This window comes from Aquarana catesbeiana, linkage group LG05 (assembly GCF_042186555.1).
Source record: "Aquarana catesbeiana isolate 2022-GZ linkage group LG05, ASM4218655v1, whole genome shotgun sequence".
Taxonomy (NCBI): domain Eukaryota; kingdom Metazoa; phylum Chordata; class Amphibia; order Anura; family Ranidae; genus Aquarana; species Aquarana catesbeiana.
The window spans coordinates 344225099-344245863 of NC_133328.1; positions in this window are offsets into that span (position 1 = coordinate 344225099).

Here is a 20765-nt window from a genome sequence, read left to right on the forward strand (position 1 = left end):
TGGGAAGTTAGTACCTGCTTTGGCTGTTCGCAAAGATACAGTGCGACCAGATCAAAGTCCAGAATATCCTTTAGTGTTCAAAAGAGAGCTATTCACTGAAGGTGACATGGCATGGTCATGGTTCCCTTCCTGGACAGGATGGGGAATTGAAGCAATGAAAAGACTAAATAATTACACTAGAATTGTAGATGAGATTATTAACCTTACTACCACTGATATAGGTTTATTAAATGAAGAAATGGCTCAGCTTAAAAAGTAGTATTAGAGCACAGATTAATGCTAAATTATCTTACTGCAGCTCAAGGTGGGATGTGTAAGGTATTTCGCACTGACTGTTGTATATACATTTCTGATAATGAGGACATTATTAAAGGGCATCTTGCTAAGATAAGAGAACTACAGAATAAGGCCAGAGATATTGCTAAAGATGGATGGAACCCCTTTCAGGGTTTAGGAGGTTTTGGTGATTTTTTTTTTTGGCATAGCAACATGGTTACAGAAACTAGGCGCTTACATTGTGATGTTCCTATTTCTCATATTTGTTATTTACTTCCTCATCAGGCAATGCTTCTGTGTGACTACCCGCTGTACCAACAAATGTACCACCAGCCCTGATGAACCCATTATTGTGAGAAAGCTAGGAGAGAGCTGAACAGGACGCCATCTCTCTGCGCCAATGTAACAGGAGTTACCAGCAATCGGCTGAATGTAACGCGGAGAAGAATGGTGTCAAATAAACAAAAGGGGGGAAATGACATGGACATTCATTGTACTGTTCATTTAAGCACAAGAGAATCCATTTTGTTCTCACTGTTGAAATGTGTTCTGTAACCTTCACCTAACACACACAGACACTTCTCCTACTAAACGCTCTCTACTCCCCCCTCCCTTCTCAAGGTTTTACTTTTGCAATTGTTCTATTCGCTAGTTTTTAATAATATATTTCTATTTGTTAGCTTTTAATAACATATTTCTATTTGTTAGTTTTTAATAACATCTCACACCACCCCTTTCTTATCTATGTATAAAATAACATGTAATAATAAATTTTTCACTGAACGGACATTTTAAACACAGTGATTGAGTCCTGTGACTCTGTTCCTGCAGCTGCAGTATTAACTTTGTTTTAGAGTCCCAATCAGAAATCAGTCATATCACTGGTCAGACCTGAAATTGAGGGAGCACGATCAGTATAGAAGGATCAGGAAAATGCTGCAAAAAAAGTGAGTATTTGTTGTGTGTTCCTATTATTATCATTATTACTTTAGTGCTGCTCCATGTGCTTTTCTTTACTGTTGTACGGTTTAAAATGGCAAATTTGAGGTTCGTGGGCACAGTAACCATTCGTAGTAGATATCGTTCATTCGACCACTAATACAACATTTTGGCAGATGGAGGTTAACTACATTTGTTCATGCCTATTTGTATGAAAAGAAGTTTAGTACATTGTTGTCTAGATGTGTTTGTAACTATAATGAAATGCAAACTTGATTCAGTGTAAGGAGAGGACACTTAGCAGGTTGTTTACACATCTGCACGCAGGAGCACTAGTGTGGGACACAAGAACAACCTTTTTGTGATGTCCCACGTAGGTGCTCCAGTGGATACTAGGGGTCTCTCCTTGTGTGAAACTTTAACAAAACAGGTAAGTATTCCAGCTTTGGAAAGGGAAAAAATCATATCTTCAGCTTGGAACTCGGCCAAAACAGACAATTTGACGAAACTTCAAAGCAATGTTTATATTCCTATTTCTTGCCTCAAATATATGTGTGCTAAGTATGCCTTTTTTTGTATTCACATAGGAGAGAAAAGAATCGGGACATCTGAGGACACCAGGAACCCCACACCTCCTGAAGAAGGGGAACTCCCCACACACCAAGAAAATGTGAATTTGGAGGTTCAGGAAGTGGGTGAAATGGTGACCACAACAGGTCAGTTTCTGAGACCACAGCTTCAGGTAATAGATGTATGCCTGCATATTTATAATACATGGTGTGTATTTTTTTTTTAGGTGATGTGGATGTTGTGGAAGAAGAAACTCACTTTAACAGTGCAAGTGCACAAATTCTGATCAGCGAAATAATGGTGTGCAGAGGTGAATTAGAGAAGGTCAAGGAAAACATCAATGATGTTAAAAAAAGACTCACCATCATTGATGTTTTAGCCAAAATCTAGCAAAAAATCAAAAATTAAATGTTTTCGTTATTTATATGTTTTTATATGAATTTTAAAGTAATTTGAAAGCCAAATTTTGAAGATGCACCCAGCACATGTTGTGTGTCGACATGTGCTATCTGCCAGCATGGAATATCATTGTACGTGTTTTGTGGGTGCAACCCCTTCCTTGCAATAAAGTGAGTGAGAGGAAGGGTTTGCACCCCCGAAACACGTCCATTGATCCCCCATGATGGGATCTCGCACATGTTGACACACTGTGTGTTTTGTGGCTTTAGAAAAATAGATGTAGGGAAAAGACACACATTTTAGACATGGGATCATGATGGAAATCTACATTTTTGAGTCCCAATTTGTGCGCATCTTCAAAATTAGGCTTTTACAGGGGTGACATCACCCCATCTGATAAAGGCAAAATCAACACAGTTTTTACATAATAATGTCTTATATTGCCTTCACTTTATCAAAGTTGAACTTTGTAAGTTCCTGAGTTGTGGATGTGTATGTTATGGTTTTAAACATGCCTGTTTAACCACAAAAAAGGTTATATGCTGTCAAATATACATGTTATACACCAAAGATGTTGGTTTGTTAAAAAATCCTTTTGTAACACACATGTGAATGTGCTTTGAGTAAAATGTTTTATACTCAACAATGTGTGGCTTTTTCATTCAATGCTCAATACCAGTTTTTGGAGTAAGTTGGTGTAGTTACAGTGACAATGGGGGTTATTTACTAAAGGCAAATCCACTTTGCACTACAAGTGCACTTTCAGTGCTGCTTCAGTGCACTTTCAAGTGCACTTGTAGTGCAAAGTGCATTTGCCTTTAGTAAATAACCCCCACATTTTAGGGGCTCCAAGCAATTAATTCATGGAGTTGAAAAGGATGATTATTTTGATCATTAATGCATTACATACATTAACAACAAAAACATTGTGTGTGTGTGTGTGTGTGTAACAGACCCATAGTACAACATAATAGTTAGCTGAAGAAGAAATTGTCACTTCGTGTATCAAATAAGTTATGTTTGCACTATTGAAGAAAATGCCCAAAAAAGGCCATTGGAGAACCTAGGAGACAGATAAAATAAACAGAAGCAGTAAATAAAATGAAATATAAGTTCTGTTGTTAACAACAAATTTATTTGACATATTTAAACAGTATCTGGCATATCAATTGCCCCCCTATCTGCGAAGTACTCCACATAGCTTTGCCGTATTTCGTGGGCGATTTAGGGGGAAAAGCCAGGATGGAGAGCTTCAAGTGCTGCCAGGTTTGTTTCCAGTGAGCCGTCCTCAGTTCCAACCAGATAGTCAGATAGTTGGCTGCATTTTTTCTTTAAAAATTGTGCAAAATGCAGCAGCAAAGAATAATGTGGTTTAGTTTATTTTCCGCCTTATTTATTGCAGTAAGGAATAGGCGGAACCGGCTGGCCATTATGCCAAAAGCATTTTCAACCACTCTTCTGGCTCTGGCCAGCTGGTATTTAAAAACTCTCTGGTGCGGGGTGAGGGTCCTCATAGGGAATGGCTGCATAAGATGGTCCCCCAGCGCAAATGCTTCATCTGCCACAAAGGCGAATGGAAGGCCTGCCACATTGTCTTCTGGAGGTGGCAAGCCCAAGCTGCCATTCTGTAGCCATCTGTAGAACTCTGTCTGTGTGAGGACTCCACCATCTGACATCTGGTCATTCTTCCCCTCGTCCACATTCATAAGTCCCCGACACCACCGCCAACAACACTATACTACTATACCCCTTATAGTTATAATAGTACGACCCCGAGTTGGGGGGTGGGACGATGTGGACGTGTTTCCAATATATTGCCCCACCACAGTTGGGAAAGTCCCACTGCTGGGCAAATTGCGAGGCCACAGTCTGCCATTTCTGTGGGTTGGAAGGAAACTGTGGAGTCAAACAAGAAAAAATTGTACTTTTACACATAACATTGCAAGCAGATTAGACACAAATATTCTTGGTCAACATTAGTATAACATTTATTGAAATTAGTATTTAAAGACAAAAGTGTAAGGTCCACTTATCAGATTCCTCACCCCCTCTGATGGCCCATTGTAAAAATTTTATGGAGGGGAAATGTTTTGGACAGGTAACCCTCTCCACTTCATTGAGAGCTGAATGCATAAATAATGTGTATTACTTTGGCCAGCCCCTCCTTACTTACACTATTGGCAGCCCACTGGACAGGTAAGAAGTTTCATAATCCAAAAATATGAATACACACTGTACAAACTGAAGCACGTTTTTTTACATTCTGCAATTACCTATCAAGATAATTGGAGAACAAAACTTTAAACAGTACCATTTGAAAGTATTCAGGCAGGCACTTGCACTACATGCTTTGGTGAATTCATCCATAAATATGACAACAAAAGAGGTAGGTATAGTGTGTATGGGTTTGGCAAAGTCAGCAGATAGAGTATCAGTGTCGGTTGACTTAGCGGTTGGGGGGAGGGAGGGTACAAAATGAGTTTTGGCCCCCCAAAAAAGCCTCTTGCACTCTGCCTGAATTTAAGGACAAAAATAACATTTGGACACATTTTAGGGGGTGTTTAGGGTAAGCACTACAATGGAGCTGACAAAATACATTGTTAAGTGAGTAGGCTAGGTCTGTATGGGCCCAGGATAGCATTCTGGGGAGGTTAGTGAAGGCAACTATACACGAAGGAAAAAAAGGAGCATTGAAAGCTTACAGCATGCATGAGGACAAAGAGGACATTCATAGCATATTACAATCATGATAATTATGGAATGATGAAATAAATACAATACATTAGCAAACAATAAATACATAGAATGTGATTGTGACAGAACCCACTGTCACTGTGTGTTTTGGAAGGGACTGTGGGCTGGCCTCCTGTCCCAGAAGAGACTGAGAGACTTGGGGACAAAATGGCATTGAGATATGACAAGGCTATTGAGAGTGTTCCTAACTGTGTTTAAAGGTGTATGCTTTTGTATTTAATAAACAGTTTATGCTCTGCATGTTTAACCCTCAACACCTGTGTGTAGGGATGAGCTTCGAATCTGAGTCGAACTCATGTTCGACTCGAACATCGGCTGTTCGCAAGTTCGCCGAACAGCGAACAATTTGGGGTGTTCGCGGCACATTCGAATTCGAACACGCTTTAAAAGTCTATGGGAGAAATCAAAAGTGCTAATTTTAAAGGCTTATATTCATGGTATTGTCATAAAAAGTGTTTGGGGACCTGGGTCCTGCCCCAGGCGACATGGATCAATGCAAAAAAAGTTTAAAAAACGGCTGTTTTTTTTAGGAGCAGTGATTTTAATAATATTTAAAGTGAAACAATAAAAGTGTAATATCCCTTTAAATTTTGTACCTGGGGGATGTCTATAAGATGCCTGTAAAGGGGCGCATGTTTCCCGTGTTTAGAACAGTCTGACAGCAAAATGACATTTCAAATGAAAAAAAAGTCATTTAAACTACTTGCGGCTATTAATGAATTGTCGGTCCGACAATACACATAAAAGTTCATTGATAAAAACGGCATGGGAATTCCCCACAGGGGAACCCCGAACCAAAATTTTAAAAACAAAATGACGTGGGGGTCCACCTAAATTCCATACCAGGCCTTTCAGGTCTGGTATGGATATTAAGGGGAACCCCAGCCAATTTTTTTTTTTAAATGGCGTGGGGTCCCCTCAAAATCTATACCAGACCCTTCAGGTCTGGTATGGATCTTAAGGGGAACCCCGTGCCAAAATAAAAAAAAAGGCGTGGGGTCCCCCCAAAAATCCACACCAGACCCTTATCCAAGCACGCAACCTGGCAGGCCGCAGGAAAAGAGGGGGGGACGAGAGAGCACCCCCCCTCCTTAACCATACCAGGCCACATGCCCTCAACATTGGGAGGGTGCTGTTAGGTACCTGGTAGTTGAGCCCGACTGGTAGAAGGAGACCTCTCTTAAACGCTGGTTCAGGAGCCACTGGAAGTGGGAACAGTGATCTCTTGAGCACAGTGGGTAGGAGGGCCTGATGCTGGTTCCAGCAGAAGCAGATACTGGAACTGGAAGGACGTCCCTCAGGGATGGCTGAGCTGCGGATGCAGGTAGGCTGGTGCAGACCGGTAGGCAGGCAGGTGGATGATAAGGCAGCAGCAGGATCTGAGGCTTGGCAGAACAGGCTGGAAGCAGCGTCACAGGACACAGGGAAAGCAGGGTCAGACAGTGCGTTTTGGCAGGAGATCAGGCAAGTAAATAGCAAGAGGGATGATCCAAGAATAGTCAGGCAGGCAGGAGTTTGGCAATGGGTCACAAGATATAAGCAAGGTCAGGCAAGCCGGGTCGGATAGGAGACTGGAGAATGGTCAGACGGAGCCGGGTCACTAGCAATACAACACAAGCAGGATACAGGAACTCAGGTGCAGAGCTGCAGACGAACAGCACCTGACAGCAGCATCTGACATTCTTTTAAAGGGCCCTTGGCGCCAAAACAGGGCAAGCGCGAACGGGCGCGCGCATGCACTCGCGAACGCGCGTACGGGCACACGCGGGAGCGCTCCAGCGCCCCCTGGTGGAGAGTTAAGCGGAACTGCCCTGGAAAGGCCCTTTGTGCACCTGCATGCACGCATATTAGCCCGACGGCCACTGATATGCCCCTGACAGGTGCTTTGGGGTAGCTCCCCAAAACACCTTGTCCCCATGTTGATGAGGACAAGGGCCTCATCCCCACAACCCTGGCCGGTGGTTGTGGGGGTCTGCAGGCGGAGGGCTTATCAGAATCTGGAAGCCCCCTTTAACAAGGGGACCCCCAGATCCCGGCTCTTCCCCCTGTGTGAAATGGTAAGGGGGTACAAAAGTACCCCTACCATTTCACTAAAAAAACTGTCAAAAATGTTAAAAATGACAAGAGACAGTTTTTGACAATTCCTTTATTTAAATGCTTCTTCTTTCTTCTTTCTTCTATCTTCTATCTTCTATCTTCCTTCAGTTTCTTCCTCCATCTTCTTCTTCTTCTGGTTCTTCTGGTTCTTCTGGTTCTTCCTCCGGTGTTCTCATCCGGCATCTTCCTCCGCGGTGTCGGCGTCTTCTTCCCTTCTTCTCCTCGGGCTGCTCCGCATCCATGATGGCATGGAGGGAGGCTCCCTCTCTTCTCTTCATCTTCTTCTCTTCATCTTTTTCTCTTCATCTTCTTGTCTTCATCTTCTTTTCGGGCCACTCCGCATCCATGATGGCATGGAGAGAGGCTCCCATTGTGTGACGCTTCTCCTCTTCTGACGGTTCTTAAATAACGGGGGGTGGGTCCACCCGGTGACCCTGCCCCCCTCTGACGCACAGTGACTTGACGGGACTTCCCTGTGGCATTCCCTTTGATGCCACAGGGAAGTCCCGTCAAGTCACCGTGTGTCAGAGGGGGGCGGGGTCACCCGGGTGCCCCCCCGTTATTTAAGAACCATCAGAAGAGGAGAAGCGTTACACTCTGATTACACTTTAATCCTGGCCAGGAATACAGATTGCCTTGATCAGCCTCTCATTCCTTCTTCAAATAGTACAGGTAGACCAGGGAAAGGAGCAGTACTCACTCCCGGCTTGTGCTTGCTCCACTGTGGAGCTTATAGAGAACTCCCACAGTTACATAGTTGGTAAGGTTGAATATAGACATCAGTCCATCCAGTTCAAATTGTGTGTATGTATTATGTCTCTACTTCCCATGTCCCTGTATATTGTGTTCAATAAGATGCCCATCTAAACATTTTTTAAATTAGTGACATTTCCTGCTGAAACCACTTATTGTGGAAGAGAGTTCTACATCCCTTCTGCTCTAACAATAATAAAAAAAAAACCTTATGAAGTTTAAGGTTGAACTGCTTCTCGTCCAACTTAATTGAATGGCCACTTGTGTTCTTGAGTGACCTTAGACTGAATAGTTCCCCCCAATGATGGAAACACCATTTAGATATTTGTATATCGCTATCATATTCCCTCTTAAGTGTCTCTACCTATTCTTATTTGGACTCTCTCCAGTTCAAGGACATCCCCTCTCAGAACTGGAGACCAGAACTGGGTGGCATACTCAAGATGTGGCCCAAAGTAGTAGAATTATAGTTTTATCTCTTGAATATGTACCTTTATTAGTGTATGCTAATATTCTACTGACCTTGCTTGCTGCAGCATGACATTCATTGTATGTAATTGCTGAGTCTATCATAAAATGGGACCCCCAGAACTTTTCCATTCTTTATTCCCCCAGAGGTTCTCCTCCCAGCGTGTAACATGCATTAATATTTTTAGCCCTCAAGTGCATTACTTTACATTTCCCTATATTAACTTAATTTGCCATGTGTTTGCCTATACCTCTATTTCATACAGGTCTTTCTGTAGAATCGCTATATCCAATTATGAAGTTATAGTCCTGCTTAGCTTTGTATCATCAGCAAACGCTGAGATTGAACTATATGTCCAAACCTCTATATCATTAATGAAGAATTTAAACAGAATTTCTCCCAGGACAGAGCCCTGGGGTACCCCACTTATAACTGCAGACCATTCAGAAGATACTCTATCACCACCCTTTGGATGCCTCCTTGTAACCAGTTTTCTATCCAGGTACACATACTATTGTCAATGCCAACAGACCTTAAATTTTGAATTAAGCGTTTATACTTTGGCGAAGTCTAGCTACACTATATCCACTGGCCTTCCTTTATCCAGATTATAGATCACTTCCTCATAGAATGGTAATAAGTTAGTCTGGCAATATCTTTTTATAAATCCCTGCTGGTACTACTAATGATACTATTCTTATCTACAAATTCCTGGATATGGTCCCTTACCATCTCCGCCAATACTTTACAAACTATTGATAGGATGACTGGCCTGTATTTTCCAGGTTATGTATCTCAGCTAGATGGAAAGGGGGTAAAGAAATAGGTGCCTTCTAAGTATAAACTGTAGAAATGATATGGTACAATAAAAAAAACACTCACATTGAGGTTAAAAACGATCAGCATGAGGAAAATCCTGCAGCGGTGCATCTCCTTGCTTGCTGGTGCAACTGTAATGGATGTGAATAATAATGATATCAGGTGTTACCAGGTGAGGTATATTAAAATGTATATTTCAAGCTCTTTATATCTGTATCAGAAGTTTTGAAATGTTAAAGAGCCTTAAGACTTTCCAGATATTTTGCTACTTCCTCTTTTTCTGTCTGGGGCCAGACCGCATTGAGTTATCAATACACTGTAGCTTCCTGCAGCTTCCTGTTGCTTCCCCATCCATCTCCCAGAAGTCGTACCAAGACCAGACATGACGTCAACATATAATAATAGCTTTGATTAATTGTTAAGTTTCTTGAAATTATTGCTAAATTTGCTAAAACTGCTAAAAAACTCAGACAATGTCACAATAACGTGTTTTGCAAGTGTTTTTGTCTGGCGAAAATGTATAAAAACGTGGAAAGTGGAAATAAAGATTATTAGAAGTTTTTCATTCTGAACTAAGTGTCAGAGCATGATCATTTCATCATGGCATGCATGCTTTAATTTGATAAAGAGGTAGATATAATAATTTCAGAAATTTTATTCTGCATCCAAAACATTTTGGCGCCCAATGTGGGGCTCAAGACTAGGATCCCAGGTAGCCGATACAGAAGGGACCAGAAGCCATCGCGGAAATACAGGAGGAGACTGATCAACTCTAGAAATGGTAAGACACTTTTGATATCTTGTATATCTAGTCTACTGTTTATCCTGTATCCGTGGCTGGTCAATCTTTGTGCCCATATCGGCTTCCTGCGATCCTCAAAGACAGGTATTAATCTTGCCTCGAGTCTGTTGATAAGTTAAAGAGCCTGCAAATTATATCTACCACCTGTTTTGTTCTGTTCTGTTTTGTTGATCGATCATTGTGTTTTGTGATGGCTGTTGGGAGTTGGGGATTGCTTATATAGTCATGGATGACGGATGAAATTAGTTGACGTAGTTAAACTTCTCCTGGGACTAGGAGAAGGCATCAGAACGTGGTTAAACTCCTCCTGAGGGGATAAAAATAAATAATTGTGCAGGAAAAGCACAGGCACAATAAGTATGGAAGTACGGCCAACCGGGAAACCTAGGGGGGGGTCGTCAGGAACACGCACAGTGGCGTGGGGGATCCCGTGACAGTTTGAGTGATCCTGTACTCCATTGCAGCCGTCACATATCTTGTTGTTGGTTGTTGGTCACATTTTGTTGTTGGTTGATTATGTCATGTCCTAAATATGTTTGTGGTCTGTTATTTGGGATACATGAAGAGGGCTGCAGGTTGATTGAAGTGGTAGAGCCAGGATATAGGGCTGATTCTCTTGGTTACAAACCCCTACTGCCACATACTCCACATTTATTGGTGTTCAGATTGAATGTGCATTATCCAGTAAAAATTGTTGTTGGCAAATCACTGGAAGTAATAGAGGCTCAAACTAGAATAACAGGATGTGCAGCCGAAAGGTGCCCCTTGCAAGCTGAACAACCGGAAGGGTTAGAAGAAGGGGAAAGAGACAGAGTGAGAAGTTTGGGTATTGAGTTGGGACATGTAAATGAGATTTAAAGTGGTGCATTGATTAATAATTACTGTACTCCTTATCTGTTTGTTAATTGGCTTGTTGAGGGTAATAAGTAGTCATGTATTACCCGCCCGCTCCCTTACCTGTGGCCACCTGAGTGGACAGGGCTGTGACTGGTCTACGTTTTGGGAAGACGCGTGTCTTCCCAAAACTTCCCAAAAGGAGATTTGCATGGCAGTCGAACACTGTAGATGTTCTTTTCTCTCTCTCTCTCTATCCATTTTGTCTTTTGTCCTCATCAACTTGAGACTGTGATATGGTCTGAACCGGTACCAGGTGACGGATAGAGGATTGTCAGACCCTTGAGTCAGGACAGCCTCATGACCCGTTAAAATCCTGAGCAGACACACATAAATATTACAGTCATCAAGACAGATTGTAGCAAGATAGTGTTATATATTGGAAGGTGGTCTGAAAGAGGACAGGTGGTGGTCAGAGGATTGTCGGACCCTCGAGTCCAGGACAGCTTCATAAACTGAAGGTCTTCTACCAATCATCTTGACAACTACAGACTTTTGATTCTTTATTTCTGAATGTTGGTCACTGAAGTTTTCTCATTTAATTATTGACTGGACGTTTTTATGACAGCTACATAGGCTGTTATGGTATTTCACTATTTATAATTTGCATATGTGTCACCACATCATTTTTAAGGTTTCCAAATTCATCACTTTTTGAATGAGGATTAGTGAGAGAGTACCTCTTGATCCCTTTTTCACATTGGGTATAGTCAGGGGTTCGTACCAGTACTGCCTTTAATGTTGGTTGGTCCCTTCTGATTAACCCACGTATTTATGTATTATTTTCACTAGTCTAACACACAAGTTGTTTTGGTGTTTCATTAATACACTTTATTGGACTATTTTCCTCACGGATTTCCATTCTGTCAGGCCTTGTCCACTAATGTACATGATTATTTAGCGCCACACTTATGTACCCATTATCTCTTCACAATTAGTCTGATTGTTGTGTTGGCAGCTTCCTCTCGTTTTAGTTGGCGCATTATTATTTATTTATTTGTTTCAAGTTACGTATTTAGACTTTTATAGTGCTGCCCCTATTTGACCTTCCTGAGTCATCCGCGTCCACCATGGATGTATTTGACTACCGCACCAACCGCTCAGTAAATACTGAGGGGGTGTTTACCCTTATTAAAACAGATACTGAATTAGGAGGTTTATTCCTCAGATTGAAGAACCTTATGGTATCCGAGCTCCACTTAGATTGGGATATCGTTTTTTTGGAGCAGTATACCAAGGAACACATGGTCCCTAGAGGCCTAAGGTGGAACGTATACCCACAACAGGGAGATCTTGAATTAGAATCTTGGTTTCGTTATTTTAATGAAGTGGGGATCTCTCTTTTAAAATTTCTAGTGGACAAAAAAAGAGCCAGAATGATAGTCATAGATAGAGAGATAAAGGAAATCAAAGAAAAACTGATTCCCTTTAGATCCTCTCCAGAATATGTCACACATTCTACCGCCCTGAGAAATCTCCTTGAGAAGGAAGAAAAAGATCAGAAGATTAAGAAACAAAAAAAATATACCAGGGATGTTAATGACTACAAAAATGGGAATGTTTTTTCCTGGCAGAATAGGGATGGTGAACTGGTTGCCCCCGAGAACGGCCCCTGCCAGATGGAAGTCTCGGAGCAACAACTTCCCCACCCCCAACCACCGTTGAAAAATACAGGTGTGACAGACCGTAGGGCCGCTGACCATTATCGGTTGGCCCCCCCCATACACCCAACCCACACCGGAGGGGACCCCCGACACACCCTAGAGGTAGGGAGAGAGTGGGGAGAGGGAGGGGGAGAGGTCAGAGAGATAGGTCCTCTCACTATGAGGGCCAGAGACTGACACCGAAAAGAGATAACTACCACGACAGATATAATGAACAATATGAATATTCTTATCCACAAAGGACGCCTATACGTACGTTCAATAGGTATTCCCCTTTGAGAGAGGACAGATCACGTGAGAATCTTAACTCTTATCATCCATATAGAGAGACGGACTACAGTTATTATAACAAATCTCCTTTTAATTATAACCAGCCACAACCAGGCCCCTCCTACCAAGGGGATTTTCCCAAAGAACAAGTGAGATTCAAGCGAGCCATAGACGGAAACGCGGGACCAGAGGGGGGAGGCGCTCCCGACAAAAGAAAAAGGGTCTGACAGAAAGTGGGATATTTAATCTGAGTAAAACTTCTCTTTCGGAAGCAGAACTTTTGGTCTTGGAGAAAGGCCTGAAGTTTGCTCCTCCGAATAAATTAAATAAATTTAACACTTTTATAGACATCCAGAAATACGTACGAAAACTAAATGTACAGAGATATATCATCTCTAACCCCACCGGACCGAAAACAGAGACCAATTCACATATAGTCCATTCAGGACTCTCAAACCCTTCCCTCTTCAACCCCCCTGGCCCTACTGCCCCTTCCATTAAAGTGTTTCGGGACTTAGTTCTACAGGACCTGGACAAATTACCATCTAAAAGAGTATATAGTAACCCCACGGTAAGAATCGGACTTAAGGAACTATGCGAACGTAAAGACTTAGTTATCCGCCCCGCTGATAAGGGGGGGGGAATAGTTGTATTGGATAAAAATGATTACCACTTAGAAATAACTAGAATCCTGGGGGATACGGACACATACTCTAGGATCTATACCAACCCCACAGTATCCTTTAAGAGGTCACTCACGGACTTGGTGGATACTGGTTTCCAACTAGGTATCCTAAATAATAAAGAAAAAAGTTTTCTTATTCCGACTGCCCCGAGAATCCCGGTAATCTACTATTTACCAAAGGTACATAAAAGTGTTACCCAACCACCTGGCCGCCCCATTATTAGCGGCATTGAGTCCATTACTTCCCGCATAGGGAAATACATAGATTTTTTCTTACAGCCCATTGTACGATCTACACCATCCTATCTCAGGGATACTAAAGATACTATCTCCAAACTCAATAATATAACTTATAGTAAAGACCTACTTCTTGTTACCGCTGATGTAACGTCGTTATATACTTCCATACCTCATGATGAGGGATTGGCTGCAGTTGAACTCTTCCTATCTAGAGAGGATTCTATCCCAAGAACCCAGCAGAGATTCATTATGGACCTGCTGAGGTTCGCGACTACACATAATTATTTCTGGTATAACGGAAATTTTTATATACAACGAAAGGGAGTGGCTATGGGCGCTAAATTCGCCCCTAGCCTGGCCAACATTTTTATGGCCCGGTGGGAGGAGGATGTCGTCTATGCCCTCGATCCCCCGGAGTTAGCTCTCTGGGCGAGGTACATAGACGACATCCTCCTCCTCTGGAGAGGGAGCGTGGATACCTTACATGCTTTTTTGAAGAAACTCAATGATAACAAGATTGGGATTGAACTAAAATATGAGATCAGTGCTTCATCTATCCATTTTTTGGACCTAGAAATAATGGTAGTTAATGATCACCTAGAGACTAAAACATTTTTTAAACCAACCGACCGGAATGGTTACATTCCGGTCGATAGTTGCCACCACGCCACGTGGCTGAAATCGGTGCCACGTAGCCAATTCACACGGATTAGACGTAACTGTAGCAACCTTACTGAGTACTTCCAACAGACACAAATTTTAAGGTCCAGGTTCATCGATAAGGGCTACGACCCCGGAGATGTGGACAGTGAAATTATGAACATCGCTCAGATTAATAGGGAATCTTTATTGATGGGACACCCCAAAAACAACTCTGATAATAAACACAAATGGTCTTTGCTGACTAATTTCTCCATACAACATAAACAGATCAAAGCAATCCTAGCTAGACACTGGAAAGTTCTTAAGAATGACCCAATACTGGGTCCGGTCCTTCCTGAACGAAGTGGTATTATTTTTAAAGGGGCTCCTTCCATTAGAGGCCAAATCGCCGCTAATGTTATCGATCCCCCTCCGATTCGTTCATTTTTTCACAATATGAAGGGCTTTTTCCCTTGTAAACGTTGTAACGTATGTCTGCACAACATCAATGGACGCAGACGAACGGAGACATTCACCTCCACCTTTACGGGGAGGGAATACCAGATAAAACATTTCTTGACATGTGAGACCAGATATGTGGTCTATTTGATCACATGTCCCTGCAAAAAACAGTATGTAGGCCGGACCATACGTACATTATCAGTGAGAGGTAATGAACACATAGCTAATATTAAAAAAGGCCTTACGAATCACAGTGTCCCTAAACACTTTTTGCAATGTCACAACCAAAATCCGAATGGTATTCAGTTCCAAGTTATTGATAAATTTATTCCACATTGGAGGGGCGCGTCGATGAAAAGGGGCGTGTCCAGATTGGAAACTTTCTGGATACATCAACTAAAATGTTACCTACCTTTTGGCCTCAATGTCGACTGGGATATAAATGCTTTTATTAACCAGTCGTGATAGTTACACTAGTAGTCCTCTCTCTCTGAATCTTTGTACTTCTAATCCTTTTTGCAATTTTATGTTATTTGTATTTTTTATTTTATTTTCATTTTGCATATTCGTGTCAAGATGGGGCTTTGGGGTTATAATTAGCTGAATATATTTTCCCCCCCTTTTATACATCATTTGTTGCTAATAATATGTACCTATTTTACCGTTCTCCATAACCCCTATTTTGGTTGATTTTGATTAGCCGGTTGGAGCTATACATTATATTGGTATAGTTTATTTAGGTACTCTCTAGGAATTTCGTGAATTTTATACATTTCTGCAGTATGGTAACATATTGTATTACTAGCCAGTATAAGGTTATTGTATCTAGCGACGTTTGAGCCATGTTATATCAAATTTCTTTTTTCTTTCCCCTTTAGAGGCTGGACCGCATATGCGTGCCAGCCTTCACAGTACGTTATGTGTATTTTCATTGACGGACTATTATGTTTGCGTCCCAGGTTCAGGGAGGCTTGGTTCACATGTGCGTTCCACCCTTCGTCACTTCCGGAGATTACGGAACTGACGTCGCACACGTCTTCCCAGTGAGCGCTCCCACGTGACGCATCTGCGTCCCACCTTTCGTCACTTCCGACGGCTACGGAACTGACACCATGGACGGTCTGTCAGTACCGCCCCTTCATGGACGCTGCGCATGACGCCTCTAGCATTTGGGCCATGATTGGCCCTGGGAGGTGACACGTATGGACGTTGCCTTCCATCGGGGAGGTAGACGCTGCCCACGCTACACCTTGATGGGACCGTCCATAGAGAGGCTTGGTTTGGAGCCAGGTTCTGTCTCTTCGTGATTGGCGGTTCCCCTATTTTGACGCCCTCTTCCGGATATCCCGGAAGTAACGGCACACATGGCACAAACAGCTGCTACCATTAGGTAATTATGAGTTTTATATATATATACAGGCATTTGTGGCGGACAGTCATGTACCCCAGTTGAAGTCCCGTAGGACGAAACGCGTCGGGTGGTTATGCCTGTCTTGCCACTTTTATCTTATAGCGCTTTTTATTGTCTATACCTGACTGTGAGTGTCCGGGTTAAGGCGTGTTGTTTAACCTTCGCTTTATTAATAAATGCTTCTGAGTAAGCGGATTTACACTATGGGGTGGTTTCCTTCTTTTAAAACCCCATTTTGAGGACCCATACCTGGCCTTCTGAAGCGGCTTTTTTGTGAACATCCTCCGATTGAACCCTTGCAGACCGGGAGTCATCACTACTTGAGAGGTCGGTTGGTGAGTGTCGAGGGTCCCCTCCAACCCCTCCAACTGTCGTGGAAGTCTTCTCCCATATCCTTAAGCCTGTTAGACCCCCAGGCCGCTGGCCGAGGGGTCCACCATTTCCGGTAAGAGTATGTTTTACCTATTCCATCTTGATATATGCTGAGCCCCTTGTCCTGTGGATGCCATCCCTGGACTGAAGGTCTTCTACCAATCATCTTGACAACTACAGACTTTTGATTCTTTATTTCTGAATGTTGGTCACTGAAGTTTTCTCATTTAATTATTGACTGGACGTTTTTATGACAGCTACATAGGCTGTTATGGTATTTCACTATTTATAATTTGCATATGTGTCACCACATCATTTTTAAGGTTTCCAAATTCATCACTTTTTGAATGAGGATTAGTGAGAGAGTACCTCTTGATCCCTTTTTCACATTGGGTATAGTCAGGGGTTCGTACCAGTACTGCCTTTAATGTTGGTTGGTCCCTTCTGATTAACCCACGTATTTATGTATTATTTTCACTAGTCTAACACACAAGTTGTTTTGGTGTTTCATTAATACACTTTATTGGACTATTTTCCTCACGGATTTCCATTCTGTCAGGCCTTGTCCACTAATGTACATGATTATTTAGCGCCACACTTATGTACCCATTACAGCTTCATAAAACCGCCATACAAATCCTGAGCCTGGACACATAAACTTCCCAATAGCTAACGATGGGGCAGAAGTTAGAGAGACCTAAAGAGGGTAGTTTGGCTTGTGATTTGGTATTGGAGCGAGAAGGAGAAGATGCTATCAAGGAAGGGAAGAGATTGGCAAAAGTGTGTGGGGTCACTAGGCATTTGGGTGGTTGGTTAGAGCCGAATGAATGGCGTACTCTTTTAAGAAGGGAAAGGGGTTTGTTGTGGGGCCATGGGCTGCTGCGAACAGCAGACGCTTGGTTCAAAGTTGCCAAAGCCATTCATGAAGAAGGATGGATAGAACATGAAATATGTCAGAATGGTTGTATTATGTATGTGTACAAGAAGCCAGAAAAGGGGTCAAAAGCTAAGACAGACAGACAGCCACCGCCCTATAATGGTGTCTGGACCCCAGGAAGTACACACTCCCAAAACGTTACTGCCCCTCTGCTACAAGTGACAGAGGAGCCTGTGACACCTCCTCCACCGTGCTTAATAGTAGACAATGTGCACTTGTCTTTATACGGCTCAGGTGGTTGTTGTCACACACGCCTGACCCAAACTGTATCACTGCCCCCACCAGAACCTACCCACATACATCTGGCGATAGACTAGTCCTTGTTATCGTATTACAGAGCTACCCCAGTAGTGACAAGTGTACATTCTGGGAAAGACTCGGACAGCTCCCAAGGGGGGAAACACAGACACTCGAGTCTCAGGAGGTCCCCCCTTGGCCCTCCTGCCCTAATAGACCTAGGACTAAGGACTCAGACTCTACCCGACCTAACGCTAATAGACTAGGGGACCCAACCTTAGCCCCCACCCTGTCCCTCCTCTTAAAGTCCCGACCAGGGTCACGCTGGCCCTGCCAGGATGTACCAAGCTGACAGGCATGCTGGAACAGGTACAACCCCAAAACGACAGACTGTTACATTGTAAGGCACACCCTGCATGGGATCCATCCCCATGTATGACTCATCAGCTGGGGAATGGGTTTCTTTGTGCCATTGTCCAACCTCACATGTGACCTCCTATATGGTGACATACCTTTACAGTCCCTCTTACGCCCCTTGCAATCCAGCAACCATTACCTAGTACTTTCCCTGAACCCCCTTTTAAATGGGTTCCTGGACCCTCACACCACCAAAGACAACAACCTCAATACGGTCCTTTCTCTTCACCACTGAAAGTTTGAGAGTCTGACTTTAAGGAGATTCTCTAAAACAGTGAATGTAGCAAATGTGCTATATTTATGCAAATTGTACTTGTGTTTCAGCTGTATTAGCAATAACTGATTTTAAAATGAAGTTTAAAATGTTCAAATTCAATTGAGAATATATTTAACAGTATTATGAAGAAAGAGGAAGTTAATGCTCTGGGCGTTATGCCGAGAGAAGAACGAAAGAGGAAGTGTTTTCCTCACTTAAATCTCACTTAAGGCTCATTCACATCTGAGTATTTAAAAAAAAACAAAAAAAAAGGGAAAAGAAAACATTTATTCTGTATGTATTCATATATGCACTCTGAAACGTCTGATGCCTATATTTGTATAGGAGATCACACGAGGAAAGGCAAATCTGTTGAGAAATAGCACAAGAAGTTTACTGATTTGGGTTTTAGTGTGCTGAACAAAGACACATATTAGTTTTAATTTATTTCAGATCTTAAAGAGTTAATCCGAAAGGGTCTGAGTATAGAGTATAAAGCTAATGGAGCTTGAAACGCTAGTAGCTAGTGGAGCTAATGGAGTAGTTGTTAGCTATAGAATCCTCACAGAGCAGTAGAGAGTAGCTCCTCTCATAATGGCTTTGGACACACCCTATCTGCGCCCATTAGTACCAACTCCACGTGTCTGCTACAACTGCGGAAGTCCTGACCATTCCAGAAGAAGACCTAGCCGTTCCAGAAGAGAATACCGAAGACAGCAGAAGCTTGCCCACAGGCCCCAACTGTGACCCACGTGAAGATGTCCAATAGGAGACATGACATTCCTCCCCCACCCCCCTCCAGACCATGTAGACTTTCTCCACTAGGATTCCAGCAAAACTGTATCACTTACCCCTACAATGGTATCCTCTGAGGACTCAGGAGGTCCTCTCACAAAAATAACTACCACAAGTGTAATTAGGACAGAAGAACTATCCTTGTTCTTATCAGACATTGACATAACATGCGTAGGGTTTCATGGAACACCCAGGAAAAACCCCTTTACACGCCCTTTACAGGTGGGCAACTTTCCTGATCTACTAGCAAGATTTGTGGTCTCTTCCACATGCCCCTTAAATCTTTTAGGGGCTGATGTCTTATCCAGACTCCAGGCTTCCATTTCATTCCAACCCGATGGTGGTGTTCTGGTCTCCCCACCGTTGACCATCGATGATGCCTCAGCACTGTGCTCTGTTCCCCTTTTTGTTATCATTGGATGCATAATGTGAGGTTGGAATCCCGAATCCCAAAAGAGGTTCTGGATCAAGTCCCTACATGCCTGTGTGCAGCTAAAGCCTGGGGCCCCCTTTGCCCAGAAGACCACAATACCCCTTGAAGCCAGCTCAAGCTGCATCTATTTCAAAGCAAATTGAAACCCTTCTGTCAAATGGAGTTCTGATACCCTGCACATCTCCGTGCAACACACCACTGTCCCCAGTGAAGAAACAAACTGCAAAAGGAGAGCCAGAAAAACACAGAATAAGACCTTAGGGCGGTGAATGAAGTTATTGTATTGGAGACACTTATGGCGTCCCTGGGCGGGAAACCCACACACCTTGCTGGCAGGAATACTGCCCACAGCAAAATACTTTACAGTAGAAGACTTAGCAGGACTGTTATGCCACAAGGTGTCCAGAACTCCCCTTCTCAATCTACCAAGGTAATGGCCCTCATTCTGGACTACTGGATGAAGTTACAGCCGGACGTTATACTCCTTAAGTATGTAGATGACTTCCTGCTCTGTGCAGATACCCTTGAGGATGCCTTAATCTTTTCCGAAAGTCTCCTCCAACACTGGGCAGAGTAAGGATTTAAGGCCTTAAAGCAAAAAGTCCAGAGAGAAAGTGAATTTCCTAGGCCTCTGCATCTCCCAAGGTACCCGACATCTCACTGAAGAAGGAGTTGCTGCAATCAAAGCCATCCCTTTGCCTCAAGAATGAATCCCAGAAGCCTCCCTCTTGACGCGACCCCTCTATGATGTCCTTTCTTGCTTTCTCCAAAAGCTGTGTATTTTGAAACTCTGAAGGAGATCCTTTTAACAGCCCCCGCTTTGGGACTAAAAGACTTTCAAACTGTTTGTCTCAGAGAGACAAGAACATGCCACAGGAGTTTTGGTTCAGACCCATAGCAACAGACTCAGATCCATTGGGTATTACTCCTGTCAACTGGATTCAGTGGCTTCATAGCCGTCTTTGAAGTACAATGCCCCTCATGACGTAGCTACCATACTAAACCAAGTACAGCCCAAGCACCTGTCTTCAGCAAGACACCTCAGACTTCAGTGTGCCTTGCTCATCCCTGATAACATCACTCTCCTCCGATGTTATACTCTCAACCCATCCACTCTACTTCCACTTCTTGAGGGGGGGATCCTTTTTAGAGAAGGATGCTAAGATGCTCGT